This window comes from Giraffa tippelskirchi, chromosome 6, assembly GCF_054371585.1.
Source record: "Giraffa tippelskirchi isolate mGirTip1 chromosome 6, T2T-mGirTip1v1.2.pri, whole genome shotgun sequence".
NCBI lineage: Eukaryota > Metazoa > Chordata > Mammalia > Artiodactyla > Giraffidae > Giraffa > Giraffa tippelskirchi.
This window is the reverse complement of record NC_137280.1, coordinates 90,646,405-90,658,734: the sequence shown is the minus strand read 5'-3', so window position 1 is coordinate 90,658,734 and position 12,330 is coordinate 90,646,405. Positions and strand designations below refer to the sequence as shown.

At 39.8% G+C, this 12,330-nt stretch overlaps 1 pseudogene across 1 annotated transcript; it reads left to right on the top strand.

The window, feature by feature from the left end:
- Positions 1-20: 20 nt before the first annotated feature.
- Positions 21-11,806, top strand: LOC145510853 (olfactory receptor 7D4-like; annotated as a pseudogene). Its single transcript, XR_014057281.1, has 4 exons — positions 21-133; positions 6,185-6,434; positions 10,191-11,102; positions 11,734-11,806. The product of XR_014057281.1 is annotated as an olfactory receptor 7D4-like (transcript).
- The last annotated feature ends 524 nt before the right edge of the window (positions 11,807-12,330 follow it).

Here is a 12,330-nt window from a genome sequence, read left to right as displayed (position 1 = left end):
GGAAGAACGACACAGACAGTGACGCCACTTCCGCTTCCTACTTCGGCCGTGGCGGGGTGGAATTCTGAGGTTCGGGCTGTCAGTCAAATTCAGCCATTGCAGAGAAAATTTGCAGTTTCTCCCACCGTTGCGGGTGAGGGATCTTGCGGTCGATTCAGTGTGGGGCTGGAAGCCGAAACACTCCCAGCGGATGATTCCGGGGCTAAAACTAGGCCCGTGGGCGGAGCTACGAGTGGAGGGCGGGACCCATGCCCGGAAGTGATGGGGAGACGGGCCTAGGCGCAGTCCGGGGTATAGGGGTCTGAACTGAGAGGCTAACGGTGGGTACTCATCCAAATGGATGATCTTCAAAAGATTTTGTACTTCTCTGTTCTCAGCTCCCTGGAGCCCTTAGAGTAAGAGTCTGCTATATTGATAAACCTGACAGTCCAAGATATGGTCTATCTCCTGTATTCAATCAATCTCGTATTTAACGTTTATTTTTGTCTTACCTCTTTGTATGAAGTTAGGACACCGTGGTAAACTTAAATTATTGACTTCTTTGAGTATTCTAAGTAGTGACATTTTCCTGTAACCTTTGTATATATTGTGTTCAAGTATGTATTTCGGTTTTTTATTTTTTCGATCTTACCATACCGTCTAGGGCCTCCCATACTAAGCTGAGAAACAGCTCTGATAACCAGGCCTTCTTCACCCATTCAGAAATAGTTCTCAGTTTTCTCCTTAATCATGTTTTCTGTATATTTCAGTGTGTGGCTGCAGAGGAGTTTATAAAGGTATTTTGAAATCCTACTTGTTAGCACATTTACCAAAATTGCTTATGTGCATTATCAAATGTGTTTTATGCATCTGTTAAACTGATAATTGTTTTGCTGTGTTAATGTTTCATCAATTGCAAATGAGATATTCACTTTTTACATAGCCAGAGGACTCTCTTCTTTTTTTAAACAAATTTTCTGGGTTTTCTCCTAGCCTTAAATATTCTCTTCCAACTCTAGGTTACATACAGATTTTCTAATTTTCTTCTAAAATTTATATTTTTTACTGACATTTTAATCCCCAAAGAATGTGTTTTGGCATGTATTATGGGGTAGCGGTGGAGAAGGAAATGGCAACCCACTCCAGTATTCTTGCCTGGAGAATCCCATAGACAGAGGAACCTGGCAGGCTACACAGTTTGTGGGGTTGCAAGAGTCGGACATGACTTAGTGACTAACTACTACTAAAATTTGCATTGGAGAAGGAAATGGCAACCCACTCCAGTATTCTTGCCTGGAGAATTCCATGAACAGAGGAGCCTGGCGGGTTTCAGTCCATGGGGTCACAGAGAGTTGGACACACATGAGTAACTAACACACACACACACGGGGTAGTAGATACAATCATGTTTTTCCTCCAGAAAGAGGATCAATTGTTTACTGATAAATTATCCTTGACATACTAATTTGAAATTCCACCTTTATTAATAAATTTCTATGTATACCTAATTCAGGTTTTAGACTCTTCTGTGTCAGTAATATTTACTTACACCTGTATCAGACTCTTTTGATAACAACAGATTTATGTTATTTTAAAACCTAGTTGTAAAAATATAATGGAATTTTGGTTCCATTATAAAGTACCCTTTGATTGTTACACCCCCATATTCCTAGACAGTTAACATCCATGCTGCCATGATTCCACCTTCTGTCTCTATACATTTGCCTTTTCTGGACATTTCATGTAAATAAGATCATGAAACCTTTCATCAATAATTTTTTCACTTAGTATATTTTTAAAGATTCATATGTGTGGTAGCATATATAATTTCTTTGTATTTAAGAATGATATTCCATATTATGAATATATTGTTTTATTTACTTATCAATTGATGAATATTTGGATGTTTCTATTTTGTGCATATTATGAATAATGGTGCTATGAAAAGCCATGTATATTCAAACATATTTTCATTTCTCTTGGGCCTTGTTATTAGGGTTATCCAGAGAAGCAGAACAAATATGTATATATTTGTTGTATATATCTCCTATTATCTACTAGGGAAGGAAGGAAAACCAAACCAATTAGGAATCAAAATAATAATGACTGCTACTAAATCCCACCAAACCTTCCTGAGGTACAACATGATATGTGTCCCAGAACTTTCCACTCAATAGATGAAAAGACCTCAGCTCATGCTTTCTATGGGCCAGAGATGGTCCTAGAGAGATTAGCATCCCTTTATGTCTGAGTTGCACACTTCTGAATACAGAGCAGATTCTCTCAAATGTCCCATAATTTGGTATCAGAAGTTTCAGGGCAGAAAGCAGGAGGTGTTTGGCATGTGCCTGTGGCAAGGTGTCTAGTTGGAGTGAGCAGAAAACTTGTCACAACTTCCATTGAAATAATTATAGGAGACATGGCTCAAGTAACAGCTATAGCAAAAGGATTTTGAAATGGTGCTTGCCTTATCCTAATAATGCTAGACTGGGTGACTTACACAATGGATATATATTTTCTAACAGTCCTAGAGTCTGGAAGTTCAACATCAAGGTCCCACCAGGGTTGGTTTCCTCTGAGGCCTGTCTCCTTGTGGGGTCCAGCAGCTGACTTCTCAAAAGCCAATAAACAAGTGAGGTTGGTGGAAAGGAAAGTTTGCTTTACTTTGGATGCTGGCAACCAGCAGGGTGGCAGGGGGAGGGCAGGTGCCTAGCAGAAGGCTGACTCCCTGCACTGACAATCAGTGGGCAAGAGCTTTTGTAGACAGACGGAGGGGCCTACATGCAGATATAGTACAGTCAGCTCTGATAGTCTCCTTGAAATTGGTCATGTGGTGTCCTAATCAGACTCATCTTGTTTAAGTACAGTTAGTCTTCAGTTGCAAGATCGGTTTGTTCCTATTTCCTTGATGGCAGTTCTTGGAACTGTGACAGTTTATATCATGACTACAGTCTAGTCATCATATAGTTAACTTCTTCCACCTGATGTGCAGTTCAGTATCTACAAGATACCTCACAGGATATGGCTCAGGATATCATCTATAATAGCCCTTGAGGAGGAACTAAATGTCCTTGACTCTGCTTACTATGATATTAACTATTATTGCTTGGCCTCCTTTGACAGTTTTCCTTTGTTTCTGCATTTTCTCATTTCTCTGTTGAAGCTTATTCTTTGAGTAAAGTTGTTCCACAGACAAAAGGTAGACTGAGGACATAGGGGGAGCATAGACCATAAGGTCCTGCTCATTTCACTTGGATTGCGGATGGCCACCACCATGCCGATTCTGAACCTGGTCCTCCCTTCATGCAGGTTTCCCTGGCCTCTCTGTGTGTTCTGACTTCCCCTTCTTATAAGAACACCAGGGTGATTGAATTAAGGTTTACCCTGGTGACCTCATGTTAAAATTAACTACCTTTTGAAGGACACTTTCTCCAAATACAGTCGCATTCTGAGGCCCTGGAAATAAGGATATCAACATAAAATTTTGAGTGAACACAGTTCAGTCCATAATAGTACACAAATAAGTGTAATATTATTAAATAAGTGTAATATTATTGTTAGAGGTATGGAAAACATGCTGAAAAAGAGGAACCTGATGCTGTCTTGACCACAGTGTTTTTCTCTTTGTATTCCTTTACACTACTATTAGATTTGGAATTTTTCTCTAGAGACTAAAATTACCTAACAGCTGCATGTCATTAAAAGATATATGGGAAACAAGACATTCTGAGATTAACAGATGGACTGCAGCCCTTATACAAATTTTTGATAGTTACAAATGTTCAGTTTGTATAGGTGATGTTTAGTATCTGGCAAAAACTAGAAAAGAAAAAAATTGGAACATTTCTCTGCTCCCAAGTTCATTTTTTTTCTATTTTTTCCTTTTTTTCCCCCACAAAAGATGAAACCAGTTTCTTTCTAGTGCTAATAACAGCAATGGTTTGAGCGACTCTTGCCTTTAAACATTTGTTAAATATTATCTTCTAGGTACTGGTATAAGACTTGGAACAAAATAAAGGCCCAAATTTCATTGAGATTATATTCTACTGGGAGAAAGGAAATAAAATATTACATAAATAAATGGTAAAACCAGACTTTGTGATAAATCCTAATAAAAAGTAATTAGGAAAAATATTTTAATATGTTATTACTTAACCATCTAGAACAATTCCATGTGTGGATCTGTTCACATCATCTATGGTGTTACTCACTCTGATATAACGTGTTTGAGGAAAAGGAAGGAAGAAAGAAAAAAATGTAGGTTTGTTCTTGGAAAGGTTCAGTTGGATGTGCCTGTGAAACACCCCACTAATATCTACTTGGCAGTGGCATGTGTTGGTCTGTTTCTTTGCAGTAGTAGGGAGAGAGAATTGGATTTTTATAGAGAAACAGGTCAAAAAGACAGTCATGCTTGGCTGAGCCTTACTTATGATGCTTCTATTCTTGGTTTGTCGCTCACTTCCCAAGAAAAGTCATTTCCAACTCCTGACCCCCATTAATCACAAATAAGCTCTCCAGGAACTCTGTCCATGTTGTTGAAGATCACAATCCATATGGCTAATAGGATTCATTGTAGCGAATCCTGTGCTGTGTTGCCCACTTCTCCCTTCAGAATTAAAGGCTTATTTTTCCAAGCATACAGATCAAGAGCCCTGAGCTTTCTCTATGCTAACGGCCCTCAACTAAAGAAAGCAGCCTCACCTGAGATCACACCACTCAGATCTCTTGCTGTGGGAGCATAACTGACCACCATCTGTATCCAGCACTGTGTTTTCCCTGAGGTTGCTCCTGCTCCCAGCTACTGACTGAGAAGATCAGGGAACCAGTGCTCATTGCCATGGTCACACAATGACACTCATCACTATGGTCAATTACCCTTGCCTGGAGGGTGACTCCTCTTAATGGCCTGAGGAACTTGAAATGTCAAGCAGTAGCATAGCTTGAGGGCTTCCCTGGTGGCTCAGGTGGTAAAGAATCTGCCTGCAATGTGGGAGACCCTGGCTGTATCCCTGGGTTGGGAAGATCCCCTAGAGTAGGAAATGGCAACCCACTCCAATATTTTTGCCTGGAGAAGCCCATGAACAGAGGAGCCTGGCGGACTACAGTCCATGGGGTCATAAAGAGTCGGACATAACTGAATGACTAACAGTTTCACTTTTCAGCATAGCTTTAAGTTCAATGGCAGGAATTCCCTGGTGGTCCAGAGGTTAGGACTTGGCACTTTCATTGCCATGGGCCCAGATTCAAACTTTGGTGGTGAACTAAGATCCTGCAATCCAGGCAGCATGACAAAAAAAAAAAAAAGTTCAGTGGGACTTTTGCCATGTCTCTAGAACTGTTACATTTTTGGTGTCCAGGCATCCAAACTGCAAAGGTCATATGTGTGTAGAGCTGGAGCACAGACTCCTCACATGTCTTACCAGGAGTGATATTACAAGGGTTCACTTCACCTTCCCATCCTTGATTTCTGCATCCATGTCCTATAAGCTGGAGATACAGCACATTATACTAGCTGTTGGTTTAGAAGTGTATGGTGCATCCTGTGAAGTATGTATGTACCCAGACATGCCTGTGTATTCAAAGGCTTGCACTAAATACCATCATTCTTCTTGAAATTAAATGTATTCCCATAACTTCCCTTAAATTTTAGTTTTAACCCTCCCATTTTAGATACTCCATTTATTCTATGTTTTATCTCTGCCCTCCCCTTTCTTGATAAACTTCACAGATGATTTCTGTTTGTCACACTGTATCTCCTCAGTACTCTCTTCAGCTGAATCTGCCTGGTTAATTGCGGCCCCTGCCCCTCGGCATGTGCTGTGCTCGGTCATGTTTGACTCTTTGCAACACCATGAATGGTAGCCCGCCAGGCTCCTCTGTCCATGGAATTTTCCAGGCAAGAAGACTGGAGCAGGTTGCCATTTCCTACTCCAGGGGATCTTCCAGACCCAGGGATAGAACCTGCATCTTATGTCCCCTGCATTGGCAGGTGGGTTCTTTACCGGTAGCACCACCACCTGGAGCCCTCCCTGATATCAATACAGGATTCCATGTTTTAGTTCTTGTAGGAATTAAACATTCCTTAGGGGATTGAAGTCAAGTCAAAGAATTTCTCCTTGGAGAACATACCTTATTCTCCCACTGCTGCCTACACACACAACTTTGGCTGAAATGTTTCCATTTTCTTTTTCTTGTACCCCTATAGAGTTGAGTTGTTTGGAAAGAGGAAATTCACTAGAACAATTTGATTTAATGTGGAGCCCTGAGAATATAGCCCTTGAGATAACAACATGTACCTGTTGCCCCTTTGCTATAATTCTGTGACCCCAGCCTTGGTGAAAACCCACATGGGTTTCCACAGGACTGACTGCAGATAACCAGAAAGCTTTCTGATAAGCATCAGAGACGGTGTCGCAGTAAAGGCTGATGGAGTAAGAAGGAAACGAAGAGAGATGGTGGGTATTGGGCTTTACCTTTAGAATAATGAGGCTGCTGGGACAGTCCCATAGTCTATGAAGGGGGAGTCTATAGTTAAGAGGTACTTTAGTTCTCTGTATTGATGTTTCACCTTACCCACCTCATTGTGTCCACAGTATCATCTACAAACAGTGTAATTATTACTGACATTCGGTACTCATTTCATTGGCTCATTTTACCATTCTTTTTAAATGTTTAAGAGAATATCACGGAGTAGACTGCCTTGTCCTCTTCATGAATTTAACGCAAAGATTTAATGTTTAATGTAGAATATCCAGTTGGCTGTAGTCTTAAAATGCATATTCTTTACTGACTTAAGAAATGGTCCTTACCACAGTAATGGCTCTTACATTCCCTCAAACGCATTTTAGACTGTAATTATGGTTATGATTGCTCTCCACTGATCTATTTTTGAGATAAATTATGATAGCAAACATCCCAGTAATAAGCAGAATTCTATTTCTAGAGTAAGAATTACTTGTTCACGATATATTATTCCTTTAAAATATATGTATGAGTATACTCTAATTTTACTATTCTGTGTCTATATTCAGGCATATAGTGGACTTGGAGGGTCCTTTTTGTGTGTTACAGTTGATACTTAATGGTCTCAGTCTTTATTACATATCTAACACTTGCCTGTGTGGAGCACCTATATGTGCCAGCACCATGTAAGTCACTGGAAACACAACGATGAGCAAAAATGGTCACGACCTCTGACCCACAAATAAATATAAACTTACCGACATAGCTCACCAACCCCAGGGCAACTGTGAATTCTCTTCTCTCAGGCCAAAATGCTTGCCCTTCCCTTATTTCCTCTGATTAGCAATTACCTGTCCCTCTTCTCAGAGCTCAGTATTCTTATTTCAGAGAGGTCTTTTCTATCCACCTTTCCAGACTAAATTTGCTCTCAGTGGTTTTTTTCTCTTAATTGTATTCTTGGCAGCTGTTCACCTGACCCTGCCCACTCTCCCTCCTGAGTATACGATTGTTTAGTAAATTCTCACTTTATTTAAAAAAACATGTTACTTGCAGTCTCTCAGTATAATAGTGCTGAGCATTTTTTCTGTCATGGAGACTGTAAACATTTATAATCATCCTAAAGTTGTCTTTTATTTTTTTCAGAATGACTTTGAGAGAGCTAAAGCTTAGGCAGTTACAGTCAAGGAGAAGGAAGAGAAGAGCACTCTTTTAAATATTCCTTTGCCTTAGTCACAAGGGCCATGGCTCCCTTAAGCTTTGTGTTAATAGTGCAATAATATATCTCGCCTAAGACCTGGCCTTTCTTTAGATCAGGATCTCATGAGTATGCTTTTCTTAGGTTCTATGTTAATAATTATAATTGTAACAATCTATCTTGCCTGGGAACCTGCTTCTCAAGCAACACCCTATCTCACCCAGAGGCATTTTGCCCAGAACCTGTTCTGGCTCATCTCAGTGTACTAATGTTATCTCAGGATGCATGCCTTGGGAAAGGGTCTGGTAGAACTTCTACAACCTTGAGGTATTCTTTATGTCTATTCTCAGCAGCCAGCTGAAAGGTATATAAAACTCTGCTAAAGTTCATGACGTGGGCACTCTTCTGTCCTTTCTAGTGTCTTTGCTGGATGCTTTCTCTATCACTGTTACTTTAATAAACTTTGCTGCACGAAGCTCTGAGTGACTGAGCTTGTGTCTTTTGGTCCCAGAATGAAATCTTCTCCTTTGGAGGCCACAAATCTGTTTGACACCGATCACCATGCTAGGCCATCATCTTGTTTGACTTTTTTAATAGAAGCTTTGAACATTTTACATCAAATCTATCGGTCTTTTTTTTTTTTTTTTGGTACACTTATTTTTGATATAACACATTTGCCCCCAAGCGCATGTATACATGAGCTGACACTCTTATATGTGCTTTGTATGTTACTTAAATGGTTTTGTAATTTGGGTCATGCCTCTAGTGAGTGTTGTCCATGTGGATTTCCCTTTTCTTGAAAGAATCCACCTGGCAGGTGTTATCTGAGAGGGAGTCACAGGGATCATTAATTACAAGTACTGTGTGGCAGTCAAGAGATAAGAGAACTGATGTGATCATAATGATCAGTTCTTTTAAAAATTTTTTTCTAGTGATATATATTATGTATATTATATATATAATGTATATATATATATAATATATATATGGCTGAACTGGTGATTAGCTGTGGCATTTGGGATCTTTAGTTGGGACATGTTAACTCTAAATTGTGGCATATGGGATCTAGCTCCCCTGCCAAGGTTCCATCTTGGTAACCTTCTGCACTGGAAGTGTGAAATCTCAACTACCAGGGAAGTCCCCAGAATGATCTTTGATGGCTGCCCCTGTTTAAGGGGAATAATGATCAGTGATACTCATGCAAGACAGATTTATTGTTAGACACTCACATTTATAAAGTGCCTGCTATTTGTCCAAGAACCATGCTAGAAAAATTACATGCATCATCTCATTTAATTAATTCATCAGTCTTACAGTGTAGGGGATATTCATTATTCCTGTTGTAGGGGTGAAGTATTTGCAGCTAAGACAGGTTAAGAAACTTTGTCAAGGTCACACAGACCTTAAGTTGGTGAAGCAAAATTCTATTCAAGGAACTCTCACTCAAGATCCCATTATCTGAATGACATCTCTATACTTTGAAAAGTTATGTATCAAAAATATTAATAATTGTCATAAAACTAATAGTAATAATAGCAGCCATCACTTCCTGGGATCCTCCTCTGCCACAAGGGTCTTTTTAATTCTCACAGAGAAGGTAGGAACAATAACCTTTTTTTTTTTTTGGTTGAACTGGACCTTGTGGCTTCCCATAGTGCTTTCTCTAGTTGTGGTGAGCAGGGACTACTCTTTTTTGTGGTGCATAGGCTTCTCCTTCTGGTGGTTTCTCTCATTGCAGAGCACAGGCTCTAGGTGCATGGGTTTCAGTAGTTGTGGCACATTGGCTTAGTTGCCTCACAGCATCAGAATCTTCTGGACCAGGGATTGAACCCGTATCCACTGTATTGGCAGGTGGATTCTATCCACTGTACAAGCAGGAAGTCCTGAGTAACCATACCTTTATAAATTTAAAAAAAAATAAGGCAATTTTAATTAAGCATTAACTATCACAATAACAGGGAGGATCAAGTCATAGAATTAATTTTGTCTGAGTTGGGATACCATGTCTTAAAAAACTATTATTAAACTATTTGAATGAAAGCTATAGAGATGAAAAAAGATTATCATTTAGCAATATTAAATGTCTTTAATCATTTTGCAACTGTAATATTATAAAAATCAGTTTATGTCCATAGCTTCATATAGAATTAGAACCAGTGAATAAACAAGTTCCTGCTGTATAGCACATGGAACTAAAATTAATATCCTGAGATAAATCACTTAAATCACAATGGAAAAGAATATGAAAAAGAATATATATGTATAATTCACTTTGCTATAGAGAAGATATTAACATAAATCAACTATACTTTAATAAAAATAACAACAAAAGAATTAGAACTTGTGATAGGAGATGAAAAAATTTTCAGCTAAATATTTTAGCTGAAAAAACATTTTAAATGCAAATGGTCTACCATTTTACTGAGCGAATCACTATCACAAGAAGGACTAATAGAGGGTAAAGGATATCAACCAGAAGGTGGAATCATAACTGATAACTAGCTGAGTTGCCACTTGGCTATTAGGTGAAACTTCCATTTGTCTCGTTCCCCAGCAGACACACAGCTACATGGGAGCAGGAAACCATGTGGGAGAATCACAGTTTCTCCTCCTGGACCTCTCAGATGATCCTAAACTGCAGCCCCTCCTCTTTGGAGTGTTACTGTCCATGTACCTGGTCACCGTGCTTGGGAACCTGCTCATCATCCTGGCCATCAGCTCTGACTCCCACCTCCACACCCCCATGTACTTCTTCCTCTCCCACCTGTCCTTTGTTGACATTTGCTATGTCTCCACCACTGTCCCCAAGATGCTTGTGAACATTCAGTCACAGAACAAAGACATCTCCTGCACAGGATGTTTCACTTAGGCTTATTTTTTAAAATGATTTTTGCATGAATGGATGGTTTTCTCCTGACCAGGATGGCCTATGGTTGGTTTGTGGCCATCTGCCAACCCCTGCACTACATCATGAACCCATGTGTCTGTTGCCTCCTGGTTCTTCTGATGGGTTGGTTCATCATTTTCTGGTTGCTCTGATTCATATTCTGTTGAGGCAACTGACCTTCTGTACTGGCACTGAAATTCCACATTTCTTCTGTGAACTGGCTCAGATTATCAAGGTGGCTTGCTCTGACACCTTCATCAATAACATCTGCTTGTATGTGGTCACTGCCTTGCTAGATGTGTTTCCCCTCACTGGAATCCTCTTACTTCCAAATCATCTCCTCTTTAATGAGAATGTCCTCTGCTGCAGGAAAACATAAAACTTTTTCCACCTGTGGGTCTCACCTCTCTGTGGTCTCCTTGTACTATGGGACAAACTTGGGGTCTATTTCAGTTCTGATATGACCCATTCTTCCCAGAGAAGCTCTATTGCTTTTGTGATGTACACTGTGGTCACCCCTATGCTGAATCCCTTCATCTACAGCATGAGGAACAGGGATGTGAAGGGGGCTCTGGGAAGGTCCCTCATTGAGCTGCTCCTTGTCTGTGATGGGCCACTGGCCTCTGAACTAAATGGACATCATGAAGCTCAAAGACACATTGTGAAGCTAAATACCTTCGTCCTTTTTTGACCCTAAAAGACATGTTTCATTTTCGTCTACTTTCAAACCTCCTGACATTTATTTGTTGTTGTATCCGTTTCTCCTCAACACCCTCATCAGTAATTCCTTCTTTTCTATCCTATTTGCAGACCACACATTTCTATGCTGGGCCAGCTTTCTGAGAGCCATTCCAGTGATTTCCAACATTAGATTTGAAGCACTTATATCAAATGTGGCATGGTTATCCTCTCAAATGTTAATATTTGTTACCTTAATGTGTTGTGTTTTTCTGTAAAAGAATAGGAATGAAAATCACACAATACTGATAATCAGCTTCACACATCAAGACTGTTCTTATTTTTTTATGTGTTGTTGTTGTTCAGTTGCTCAGTCATGCCCGATTATTTGTGATCCCATGGACTGCAGCACACCAATCTTCCCTGTCCTTCACTATCTCCCAGAGTTTGCTCAAACTCACGTTTATTGAGTTGATGATGCTATCCAACCGTCTCATCCTCTGTTGCTCCCTTCTCCTCTTCCAAGCATCAGAGTCTTTTCCAGAGTCAGCTCTTCTCATCAGGTTTTCAAAGTATTGGAGCTTCATCATCAGTCCTTCCAATGAATATTCAGGGTTGATTGCCTTTAGGTTTGACTGGTTTGATCTTGCTGTCCAAGGGACTCTCAAGAGTCTTCTCCAGCACCACAGTTCAAAAGCATCAATCCTTTGGGGGCACAGCCTTCTTTATGGTCCAACTCTCACATCCACATGACTACTAGAAAAACCACAGCTTTGACTAGCTGGACCTTGGTCAGCAAAATGATGTCTCTGTCTAAGTTTGTCATAGCTTTTCTTCCAAGGAGCAAGCATTTTAATTTCATGGCTGCAGTGATCGTTTGCAGTGATTTTGGAGCCCAAGAAAATAAAGTCTGTCACTGTTTCTATTTTTTCCTCATCTATTTGCAATACACAATAATAACCATAATAATATTGCTCTGTAATAAGGCATGCTGAATACAAAGGTAACACTTGTCAATTCACCTGGAGATAGTCCAGAAAAAAAGTTTTTAAAATATATTCAACAGGTTTATTGAAGGACCATTTATATATCATGAAATTCAGCCACTGAAAGCAAAAAATCAGTGGTT